The sequence below is a fragment of the Suricata suricatta genome, chromosome 7 (genome assembly GCF_006229205.1).
Source record: "Suricata suricatta isolate VVHF042 chromosome 7, meerkat_22Aug2017_6uvM2_HiC, whole genome shotgun sequence".
Taxonomy (NCBI): domain Eukaryota; kingdom Metazoa; phylum Chordata; class Mammalia; order Carnivora; family Herpestidae; genus Suricata; species Suricata suricatta.
Window position 1 is genome coordinate 43,748,271 of NC_043706.1, and position 12,916 is coordinate 43,761,186.

Genomic DNA, 12,916 nt, shown 5'->3' on the forward strand with positions numbered 1-12,916 from the left:
GAGACTGAGGTATATAGAAGCAACACTGAAGAATGGAATGTCCTTGAAGATCTTCACGTTGAAAGTTTTCCTATACAGCCACGGCGTGTGAACCTTAGGGTTGAGGAGAAATCTGTTGGCAACGGATCATGATTGTGCCATTTCTTCTGTTTCTGCAGAATGTTGTGAGGTTGTGATTTTACTTCATGAGAGGAAGCTTTAGGAAGAAGTCTTGGGCTGGGAAAATAGGAAGAGCCCACACAAAATGCCCACTGTCTCAACTGTCTTCAGCTGTCCCAACTCTGACCAAAAAGGAACCTAATATTAGTCTGTGGGGACCTGTCTGGCCAGGAATGGATACTGTGCGTGGCTGCGAGCCATGGGACCTCTCTTTTCCCACACTTTACACCCACTCACAAGCACATCTTGGCAGTCAGGGCTTGGAGCTCATCAGACTCAAGTCTGGCCTCGTGGAAGAAATAACAATACGTAACAAAGGACATAGGGCAAAGCATAGGAATAACAAGAAAGTTCTGACTTAAATGTTGAGTGCCCATTTTTAAATGAAGCGTGGAGATACCTAAAAGTCAACGCTAGCTAATTGGGACAGAGTAGCTTTCCGAAAAAATGACTTCAGTTTTGAGTTGAATCTTTATTTATATATATACTCTTGCCCCACCTGCCTACCCTCCTTTCAGGGGAAAAAAAAAAAAAAAAGGATTTCCTCTACATGATTTCCTTTCCCAACTCTCCTTTCCACTTTAAAATTATGACAGCACTGTGTGAGATAGGATTTGTTGTGAAAAAGGCAAACGAAGAGTTGATTCTGCAGAAGACGTTTTACAACTGTAGTCTGTGCAAAACACTGCAATTCTGGGTCTGCAGCCCACAAGGGTTTTGCAGGCCCGTCCTTCTGAAGCTTACCCCCTGGAAGCCCTTTTCTACTTTTTTTCATTATTGCTCCTCAAAGGAAACATTTTAGATATATTTTTCCTAACCATCCCCATCACGAAGTTTTACTACCACAGGTGTGCTGTGCATCTGTTTTTATACTGTGTCTATTATCTGTGCTTTATACGGAGAAAGGTAAAGATGACTTTGCCCCTCTAAGAACCAATGTTTGCCTTTGGGGTGATTTTATCCTTGTGAAAAATGCACGGTCTAGGGGAAAGACAGATAATAAGCAAATAAAGAAGAAAAAGAATTGGGATACATTTGGAGGAAACACAAGAGGCTACAAATTCAGGTATGGTTACTTTACTTATTTTTAATGTTTATCTTTGAGAGAGAGAGAGAGAGAGAGAGAGAGAGAGAGAGAGAGAGAGAGATGGAGTTTGAGTGGGGTTGGGGCAGTGAGAGGGCGACATACAGAATCTGAAGCAGACTCCAGGCTCTGAGCTGTCAGCCGAGATCCCAATGTGGGGCTCAAACTCACGAAACACGAGATCATACCATGAGCCAAAGTTGGATGCTTAACCAACTGAGCCACCCGTGGGTACAGTTACCTTAGCGAAAGATATCCAGTTGTTTGCACTGACTGAAAGAGATATTGGAAATAGTTAATCTACAGCCTTTCCTTGTCTCTATTTCTTTTCCATCTTACATTGCTTGGAATACTGGACTGTGTAATTGCCCTGTGTAACTACGTGCCTGCAAGCAAGCCCTGGGGTAAGGATGCCCTTGCTTCCTGGTCCCATTTTTCCCTGGAGTCCAGCTGCCTAAGTTCTTCGTCTGAAACTTGAAAGGCAAAGAAAGACTGAGTGTGGGAAATACAAATCAAAACCACACAGAGATATCCCCTCGCATCAGTCACAGTGGCTAAAATTAACAACTCTGGAACCGACAGATGCTGGCGAAGATGTGTAGAAACGGGCACCCTCCTACACTGTTGGTGGGAATGCAAACTGGTGCAGCCACTCGGGAAAACAGTGTGGAGGTTCCTCAAAAAATTAAACATAGAACTCCCCTATGACTCAACAATAGCACTGCTAGGAATTTATCCAAGGGATACGGGACTGCTGATGCATAGTGACACTTTGTCCAATGTTCAGAGCAGCACTTTCAACAATAGCCATATCATGGAAAGAGCCTAAATGTCCATCAACTGATGAATAGATCAAGAAGATGTGGTTTATATACAATGGAGTACCACATGGCAATGAGAAAGAATGAAATTATGCCATTTGCTGCAACATGGATGGAAGTGGAACGTATTATGTTAAGTGAAATAAGTCAGTCAGAGGAAGACAGATACCATGTTTTCACTCATATGTGGATCTTGAGAAGCTTAACAGAAGACCATGGTGGGAGGGAAGGAGGAATGTAGTTACAGAGAGGGAGGGAGGCAAATCACGACAGACTCTTAGATATAGAGAACAAACTGAGAGTGGATGGGGGTGTGGGGGAGAGGAGAAAGTGGGTGGTGGGCATTGAGGAGGGCACTTGTTGGGATGAACCCTGAGTGTTGTATGGAAACCATGAACCATGGGAATCTGCCCCAAAAGCCAAGAGCACACTGTACATACTGTATGTTAGCCAACTTGACAATAAATTATATTATATTATATTTAATTTTTTTTTAATTATTGAGAGAGAGAGAGAGAGAGAGAATGAGCAGGAGAGGGTAAGAGAGAGAAGGAGACACAGAATCCAAAGACAGGCGACAGGCTCTGAGCTAGCTGTCAGCACAGAGTCCCACTCAAGATTCAAACCCACAAACCATGAGATCATGACCTGAGCTGTAGTTGGACACTCAACTGACAGAGCCACACAGTTGCCCCAATAAATTATATTTAAAAAAGGAAACCTATTTGACAATAAATTATATTTTTAAAAAAGTCCTTGGTGGTAAGCCACACAGGTGCCCCAATAAATTATATTTAAAAAAAGAAACTGATTGGACAATAAATTATATTAAAAAAATAAATTATATTTAAGCTTCTGGCTTCAGCTCAGGTCATAATCTCACAGTTTGTGGGTTCAAACTCGGCATCAGGCTCTGTGCTGACAGCTCGGATCCTGGAGTCTGCTTTGGATTCTGTGTCTCCCTCTCTCTCTGCCCCTTCCCCACTCATGCTCTGTCTCTCTTAAAAATAAATAAACGTTAAAAAAATTTTTTTAAGACTGAATGTAATCCATGATGTATAAATAATTTCTCTCTTCCTGTTTTTTTTATTTGTTGATTGATTGAGAGAGAGAGAGAGAGAGTGAGCATGCATGTGCACATGAAGGTAGGGGTAGAGAGAGACAGAGAGAGAGAGACAGAATCCGAAGCAAACTCCATGATGCCAGCATAGAGCCCCAGGCGGGGCTCAACCTCACAAACGGGGAGATCACTACCTGAGCTAACTGACTGAGCCAGCCAGGTGCCTCCCCCTTCCTGTTTTTCAAACAAACTCAAATAAGTCTGCTGCTTCCTTGAACCAAGCAGAGTCAGCAAAGGCAGTCATTTGTGGAATCCAGTATTCTTGGTCATTTATTTCCGGGCAACTCTGAGTACGCCATTGTTCTTATTAAGAGTGTGCAACTATCAAAGATAAATTGATCTTGCCATGCTTGTGGTGGAGCAAAGCACAGATATTTGCCTAATGCTTTCTCCACATAGGTGTGCTCCGGGAAAATAATAGAGAGGATAAGGGAATGCTGAAAAGTAACACAATGCTTTGATTACATGCCCCGGTACAGGTTCTAGAGTCCAGACTCCTGTCTGCAGTTGACAGATAAAGTAATTACTCTAAGACTCCATTTATACCAATGGAAAATGAGAGTAGTGATGCAATTGTAGTGGGTTGTTTTAAGGAATAATGAAAGTAATATAGGTAAATTATTTACTATAATACTTAGAGTGTAGTAAACCCTCTATAAATAGTTGCTGTTATTGTAACTGTTTCTATAGGCCAACCATCTTTTGTTTTGGTAATCCCTCCTAATTTTGCTTTTTTTTTTTGAATAAAAGGGTTAAATTTTGGTTAAAATCAAAGCAGGATCTGAGGTATCTAACAATCTAACAGAGAGCATAGCATTTTTTCTAATATGCCTTGGTTACATTTCAGTTACATTTGTTAATATATTTTTTAAATTAGTGTTACTTTATTTTCCTCCTTTGGCTGCTAAGTGACATTTTATAAGTGATATTTCTACTACATCAGCACTATGAGGTGGTGAATGAAATACTCATACATCTGTCAACATTAGTCCTTGGCGTGGCTTACACAATTTGAGGGCCCAAACATTCAAAAGCAAACTGTCATCCCAAGTCCTCCCTGAACCTATAGATATAGGTTCTATAGATCCTTATCTGTCTTAGTAACATCACCAGCCTGATAATCATCTAAGCTAATTCTCCGGATTATCTCTTTTCATACACAGTCCAATTTTTCACCATATCTATGTGGTATTTCTATTATGTGTTTCTGCCTCTCCGGTCCTCTTCCAAAACCTATCCAAGTGTATTTCCTCGAGAGAGGTGTCATTTCCACACGCTAGACATATGCTCAAGCACAATGGAATGGACACTTACTGTGCTTGGGGCCACCCAGCATGTTTAAACACCCTTCCTATGCTTGGAGAATTTCCCATAGCTCGCTTAGCCTGTTTAGTTAGGAATCAGGAATGTGGCCAGGGCCAGATCCTGGTTTTGTGGGGCCTGAAACTAATACAATTTCAGAGGCCTCCTTTAAGAAAAAGCAAAAAAATTATGAATTTAAAATTAGGTTTTAAAACTAAGTGCTTATTTCAAATTAGAAAAACAAAATCAAAGCAAATTACAAATTTTAAAAAGATGACCAGTACCACAACCATCACAATCCAGAAAACTAATATCATTTTAAAATTGTCTAGTGCACCTCTTCAATATTTTTTCTTTATTATTTTGCCTGTATACTCTTCGATTGCCTCTTCATGTGACAATGATTTTGTAATATTTTTTCTACAAAAGATCAGAAAGAGGGGTGCTTGGCTGACTTGGTTGATAAAACACATAACACTTTTCTCAGGACTGCAAGTTCAGGCACCATGTTGGGTATTGAGCTTACTTAAAAATAAAATCTTTAAAAATAAAGAATAGAACGATACTTTAGTCTTTCCTTTAGCAGAGTTGGTCAAGAAATTGTTTATTGATAGTTTAGAAAATTCTTTAAAGCTTCACAACTCATGGTTGATAATGTTGTGTCTATTTAGTAATTGTGGTAGGGAAGACAGAGTTGCATTTACAGTGTCTTTCTTCTGCAAATTGTCCCCAAACCTATGATATTTCTAGAACTTTCCCAGGAACTTGGAAGGCCCTGTACTAGACCTAAAGCGCCAGCCTCATCGGCGCCATATTCATACCATCTCTGCATGAATTGAGGCTTCACCAACCAGATACACTTGGAAAGATTTCACCCCAGAAGCCAAGAAATGCTGGAAGCAGGAGTCTTTACAATCTGCCATTTCACAGGAATGACCGCAGGGGCTTTGTTCTCCCAGAACCTGCTTGGTGGAAGTTCTTGTGTTGGGTCCCGCCCAGCAGCAACAGCGCCCTCCTCTCCCCTCCGCAGCCTCACAGCTCGATGTGGGGCGTGGATCCCTACTGCAGTGACTGGGCCCGATTCTCCAGTCCCCTTCCAGATTCTATGAGGTATCAAACATGCTTTTTTTTTTTTTAATATTTATTTATTTTCGAGAGACAGAGAGAGCGAGTGGAGGAGGGGCAGAGAGAAAGGGAGACACAAAATCTGAAGCAGGCTCTAGGCTCTGAGCTGTCAGCACAGAGTCTGATGCAGCACTCAGACTCCCCAACTGTGAGATCATGACCTGAGTTGAAGTCAGACGCCTAATCAACTGAACCACCCAAGTGCCCCCAAACATGCTTTATTAAATTTAAATTACTTTTGGGGTGGCTGGCTCGGTCAGTGGAGCACACCACTCTTGATCTTGGGGTTGTGAATTGGGTTAGAGATTACCTAAAAATAAAATCTTAAGGTGTGCCTTGGTGGCTTGGTCAGTTAAGCATCTGGCTCTTGGTTTTGGCTCAGGTCATGATCTTGTGGGTTCAAGCCCAGCATCGGGCTCGGTGCAGAGCCTGCCTGGGATTTTCTCTCTCTCCCTCTCTTTCTGCCCCTCCCCTGCTTGTACACTCTCTCTCAAAAATAAATAAGTAAACATAAAAAACATTAAAAATAAATAAATGAAATCTTAAAATAAAACTAAAACAATAAATTTAAATTACTTTTTCTGTCTACCCTAGTGAGGGTAGTTTCTGTTTGCAAAGGCAAATCCTGACGAATACCTGTGAGAATATGCTCTACAAAGCTCTACAGGGCTGAGGCATCATGAGTCCCAATCCAAGGACCGAAAAGTGAATCCAGGCAGAGTGCACAGGAAAAAACCTAGTGTCCAAATGCTAGAAGAGTAAGGATGAAGGTCAAATGAGTGGGGCACAGAGTTGAAGGTAGAAGTCAGGGAGCCAAGAATCTATCAGTGGAAAGAGATGAAAGCAAAAGAAACTGAGAAAAAGCAAAGAGAGATAGATCAAGGCTTCATTTGATAGGCCTGCGGTTGGGTGGTATGTAAGAGGGTCAGGAGGCCTTGGAAAGGGATAGGAGGCTGGCCAGCACTTTAACTCAGGCTTTCATTAGCTCGCCCTTGGAAACGCAAAAGCCTTCTAACCTCCTCCCACCTTGTTTTCTGCCCTGCAGTAAGCTGTTCACACAAATAATCACTTGGGGCCATTGTCATTGCCCTACTTAAAAACAAAATCAATTGTAGCTCCCCGTTGCACACAGAGCATCACAGAACTCATTAGCCCTGCATTTCTGACTCTCATCTAGGTCAGTCCATTTCTTCAGCTTAGTCCTCATTAATCTTCTCATACTGTCTACTAGAGCCACACTTAACTCTTCGGTGTTCCCTAGACATGCATTTCATGTCCCCATGTCCATGATGCTCTTTCTGCCTGGGTAGCCCTTCCTCCCTTCCTGTCACTTCTCACCATGTCCAAATCTCCTTGTCTTTCCAAGTAGCTCAGATGCCACATTTTTTTTTTGACAGCAAGATTTCTTCCCCTGGCACTTAACATTGACTGCCTTTCTCATGGTACTTTTGCTTTCATTCTTGTATGTTACTTAGAAACTTACTTCCTCTAAGAAGCCATAAACTCACTTTGATCAGAATTCATGGCACAGTGCCTCGTATATTACAGGTACCCCAAATAGTGTTAAATCAAGAAGCAAAAGAAGCAACTCCTGACACATAATTTTCGGTAGAACTTAAGGCAGGTGAAGGTGACCTACGGTGTGGGAGGGGAAGAGCAGGTGCTATATCCTGGGAGACCAGGGAGTTGGAGTCACAGCTGTATATGTGATCAATGAAGAATCTTCTGACCTGTGGCCTAATCACACAGCCACTGGTGATATGGAGATAATGATTCTGATAGATTAGGATTGTTTTGAGAATTAAGTAAGGTTCTAGAAGGCACTGAATACAACTCCTGGCACAAATGAGATGCCAACTCAGTATTAGTGATTTTTCTCTCCCTTACTCTCCCCTTTAGACTTAGCATCTCTAATTCACACATTGTTCCCCCCAAAACTTTTAGTTTCTGGTCTCTTCATCTTCATTTGATCGGTCTTACTCTTTCTTTTTTAAATAAAAAAAATTTTTTAATGTTTGTTCATTTTTGACAGATAGAGACAGAGTGTGAGTGGGAGGAGGAACAGAGAGAGAGGGAGACACAGAATTAGAAACAGGCTCCAGGCTCTGAGCTGTCAGCACAGAGCCTAATAGAGGGCTTGAACTCACGAACTGCAAGATCATGACCTGAGCGGAAGTCAGGTGCCCCTTTAATGTTATTTATTTTTGAGAGAGAGAGAAAGAGAGTGAGAGCAAGTGGGGGAAGGGCAGTGAGAGGGGGACAGGGGATCCAAAGCAGGCTCTGTGCTGGCAGCAGCGAGCCCTATATGGGGCTCAAACTCATGGACTGTGAGATCATGACTTGAGCAAAAGCCACACTCTCACAGACTGAGCCACCCAAGCTCCCCTTATCAGTATTACTCTTAAAAATTTGACTAAGATACCCCAAATGTGAACTGATCGGATCACAGAACAGTGGGAATAATTCTTGGTGCGATCTTGAAACTATATTTCCATTTTTGCAGCACAACCTAGCTAGGTCATACTTTGACAAATTTTAAACCTGTGATTAAGTAAAACCTTCAGATCTTTTTAGAGCAAACCACCTCCAGGTCACATGTCCATTTGATACTTGAACCAAAATGCAAATGCTTACACTTATCTCTGTTAAATTTCAACTAATTTATCTAAGACCAGAATCTTACTTTACCAAAACCACTTCCAGCCTTGATTTTATTTTATTTATTTTTTTTTCTTTTACAGTTCTGAGCTCAGATCAAGTGTAGAAACCTTCATAGTTGTAAAAGTCAGTACGAAAACCTCTTCATCATTGCTCAGAACTGATTAGACTTTCATACACACACGTATCTCCTCCACCCCATCCCTATCTCACTCATCAAGTCCTCAGTCATATACTATCACCTTCACACACACACACACACACACACACACACACACACACGCGTGCGCGTGCACACACGCCCCAGGCATAAGCCCTTACTGTTTTAAATTACTTTTGCTTCTCAGAACTATAGAGATCATGCATCAGGTAGACTGGAAGGTCTTCTGATGCTCAGATTTGGCTATTGATTTTAATAATCGTTCAAAAAGGTATGGGGGGAAGGTGGAAGAGGAACAGTAAGAAATAACTTCAGAACATTCTCCTTACTTTTATTTAATGATTGCAAAATAAACACTTCCCACAGTGATCTGTAATGCAAGGCAGCAGTTTGTCCATGTGAAAAGGAAAAAATAATGAGTTCTGCACTATTTCTTCTCCCAATCATAACCACATGAGTAATTACGCTTCAACAACCTGAATAACAGAAGTATATTTTTTAGAAATCACCTTAAGAAAAATGAAAAGAAAAAAGACAACATTCCTTTCGTTTCTCAAATAGAATTATTTCATTTTAATTAAACACTACATTATTGTACCAGCTCCAGTCTCCAAATTTTGATTAGCAAGTAATATTCTTGCTCTATTCTAAAAATATAAGAAAGTTAACTTTCTCAGATTCTGTGGAAATGAAATTATATTTCTTTGACAGCATGTTAAACACACAAATCGACCTAAATTTCAAATCTTTTCTTGAGGTTCTTTTGCTTAACTTCCCTATATAGGAGCCATATGTGATGTTTTTCCTTATTAGAAATTTATGGGAAATATCCTTGGGAGCCTTCTAATTTCCCTTATCAATGTAAATCCTACATATATCAAACATACTTTTAAAGGGACGGATATCAAGGGGCACCTAGCTGGCTCAGTGGGTTAAGTGTCCAACTTCCGCTCAGGTCATGATCTCCCAGTTCATGAGTTTGAACTCCTCATCCGGTTCTGCACTGACAGCTCAGAGCCTGCTTGAGATTCTTCTCCCTCCCCATCTCTCTGCTAGCCCCCCACTTACATGTGCATATATATATATATATATGGAGGGATATTGAGTAATAAAGAGAAACTTCTTCAACAGAAAATCTCTGTGAAGGTGAAATAATTTTAAAAGAATAAAGAAAAATTTTGATAAAAATGTGTTTAAATCTCTGCCCATACTTGGGAGAAAGAAAATGAGACTAACGTCTAAACCAAAAATTTGTGGGATTCATCTAGTCCGGGACCAATTTTTCTTTTCCATTAAAGCCTATCTGGGATATTTAATATATACCTTAAAAAATTTAAAAACAAATTCTAATCTGGGATCCAAACCAAGAAAATGATCCACTGGATACATTTTGGGGACTTCAGTGCCAATAAAGTTAGAAGACAGGGAAGTTGAACAGTAGGGTTAGGGAGTGAAATTATTTTGCTATTATGTTTATAAAACTCAGAAAATGGTTTTTCCCATCTACAACTGGGAATTCAATTGCTTAGTGTAAATGGGGAAAGATATCTAAGATAACCAAGACTAAAAAATGCCACAACTTTTCTTAGTTTGAATGCTTTCAGATGTATATATATATTCCCCAGATGTAGAAAACAGACCATGAGAATATAATTAAGCTTTCTCTCTATAAGTCAAGATTGTTGTTAACACCATTTTATATTGTATATATAAATGGAGTCTTCATGGAGGCCATCAGGCTGAAAACAAGTTTATGTTCTAGGTTATCTTTTCTCTCACAAATCTTCTATATTTGCTGCTATGCTTTAGAGTACATATCTTTAAAGCCATTTGGGAAAGGCCTTTATTAGGTTGAACCATGAAACTGCCAATATTTTAATCATTTTTAATGTATTAAGCATCCATTTCTCCTGGCATACCCTAACATAATCAAGGATCAAGTCAAAAACTGAAGAGGTGTTTTGCCAACTGTCTTTGTCATCACCCTGTTACATGTGCAGAACTCTTACCATACTCAATATGATGAAAGGTAGACTTTGGTGAGCCACCTTTTCCCATCCCACACACAGCTGAGCAATTTATTTCCTTCATCCACCATCGATCCCAGAGCTCATGGTCTTGTTTTCCATTGCCACTATCTCAAAAAAATAGAGGCACGCCTCTACTCTAAGAGAATGTCATTCTGCACTGATGGCTTCTCTGGCAATATAACTTTTTGATCCCCTGTTCCTCGTCTGCTGTCATCAAAGCTCCACTTATTGCTTTGCATTGCATTAACTTTTAGTACATTATGGGGAAAAACACTTGAGATTTTGAATCATTGAGTTTTAGAGTGAGGAGAAATCTTAGCAATTACTTAGCCCAAATGTCCTGTAATGAACACTGCTGGTTGCTATTTCCCTCTATCAGCCCAGTTTTCACCTGCATCTCCCACTCTCCCTAATGCCGCCAGTGGGTTTTGGCAATGGGTTAACTTAGCAGTGGGGATGATCTCATTGGTTCAGCATCTCAGTCTAAGCCAATCTGTTCAGCTAAGTCCCTGCTATTAGGATGGGTGTTATGGGCTGAATTGTGTCTCCCCCCCCACCCTGCCAGATTTATATGCTGAAGTACTAATCTTTAGTACCTCAGAATGTAACTGTACTTGGATTTAGGTCTTTTAAAGATGTACTTAAGTTAAAAGCAGGTCATTAAGGTGGGCCCTAATCCAAAATGACTGGTGTCCTTATAAGAGAAAATTTGAACACAGACATGTATAGATGAAAGACAAGTTGAAGACACAGGAAGAAGAGAGGTATCTACAAGCCAAGATAGGAGGCCTCAGGAGAAACCAACCCTGCTGACCCCTTGATCTTGGACATCTAACCTCCAGAACTGTGAGAACACACGTTTCTGTTATTTAAACCTCCCAGTCTATGGATTTTGTTATGGTGGCCTTCATAAACTAGTACCATGGATTAGGCATTGGAATGGGACCCTATTTGAACGAACAAGGAGGGAAGTTTTTGAAAACCTCTAGGAAAAGAATATTCTTCATTGAAAGGAGACCACCAGGGGCACCTGGGTCTCTCAGTTTATTAAGCGTCAACTTCGGCTCAGGTCATGATCTCATGGTTTGTGGGTTAGAGCCCTGCATTGGGCTCTGGACTGACAGCTAGCTCAGAGCCTGGAGCCTGCTTCGGATTCTGTGTCATTGTCTCTCTCTACCCTTCCTCCACTCATGCTGTCTCTCTCTCTCTCTCTCTCTCTCTCTCAAAAATAAACATAAAAAAAAAAAAGAAAGGAGGCCACTAGAAGAGATACTCTTCTCCCTGTGGTGAGGTGAAGATGTGAAGCCTATGAATTCTGAAGCCAAGTTTGTCATCATCAGGAATGCCACCCTGAAGATGAGCCAATGCTCAGCAATGTGCATAGCCAGGAAAATGGTGAAAACTGGAGTTACTCAATTAAGCCAACCTCAGAGTCTGCTCAATCTCTGAACTTCCAATTATGTGAGTCAAGAACGCTTCTCCGTTGTGTAAGCATGCTAAAACCAAATTTTCTATTAGAGTCTCTCTCATATTTGATAAGTTGCCTACCCCTTCTTTTTACAGAGAGGGCTGAGGCCCCCGAAAATTTAAGTGATATGTCTGATGTATCAGAACACAGCAAGAAACTTCTCATTTCAAGTTACTGAATGCAGCCAGGTTAAAGATTGAGGTTATATACCTAAATGGTAGGGGAATTAAGAAGAGTACAAGTAAAGGGTTTCATGAACGGGATGAAGAAAATATTCACTCTTATGCGGTCCATCCAAGAATGCTAACAATAGGATTGGAAGTATTAGAAAAGGAGAAAAATAATCTGAAAACTAGCTTTTTGGGTCAACAGACCAACTCTTATGGCCTTCCCTCCAGCCTCATTGTTAAGTGTCTTTAGTAGGAACTGTACCTTCCCCAACATTTAGTCCCTCTCTTTATTACCTTCCTGCTTGTGGGTCTCAAGATTCCTGGGTGGTCCAAACATTCTTCCACCTGGGAGTAGCCCACTTGCACCTCTGCCTTGTTTTGAATGCCCGAACTCCTATGTTTATGCTCTGTCCCATGACCTGAACAGCATAATTACATTATCAAAGTGGCTTCCATATTTTTTAACTGGTTATGCAGCATGTTTTATGAGCTTGCAGACATGGTGATCTCTTATATAGAAGAATCATATTAACCATTTGAGAAAATGGGAATTTTACCATATTTGGCTGCTTCGAACTTCTTGACATCTTCAAACCACTCTATCTTGTTTACATTAACATTTTTGTTCCAGAATGTGGAAAGTGTTATACTGAGATACTCTCATTTTATATATTCTAGGCTACGATTTTGTGAATGAATTCTTTCTCTTAAATCTTTTCAAGCTAAATTATGAATAGGGATTATCAGTCAAATTTAAATTTTATCAGGGGCACCTGGAGGGCTGAGTCGGTTGAGCATCCAACTCTTTTTTTTTTTTTT

The 12,916-nt window shown here is 40.5% G+C and overlaps 2 non-coding genes across 2 annotated transcripts; both read right to left on the reverse strand.

The window, feature by feature from the left end:
- Positions 1-8,355: 8,355 nt before the first annotated feature.
- Positions 8,356-8,425, reverse strand: LOC115297337. Its single transcript, XR_003911422.1, has one exon. It is a non-coding gene; the product is annotated as a small nucleolar RNA U2-30 (small nucleolar RNA).
- A 185-nt stretch (positions 8,426-8,610) lies between these two features.
- On the reverse strand, positions 8,611-8,690 carry LOC115297338. The gene has a single exon (XR_003911423.1). It is a non-coding gene; the product is annotated as a small nucleolar RNA U2-19 (small nucleolar RNA).
- Positions 8,691-12,916: the final 4,226 nt, after the last annotated feature.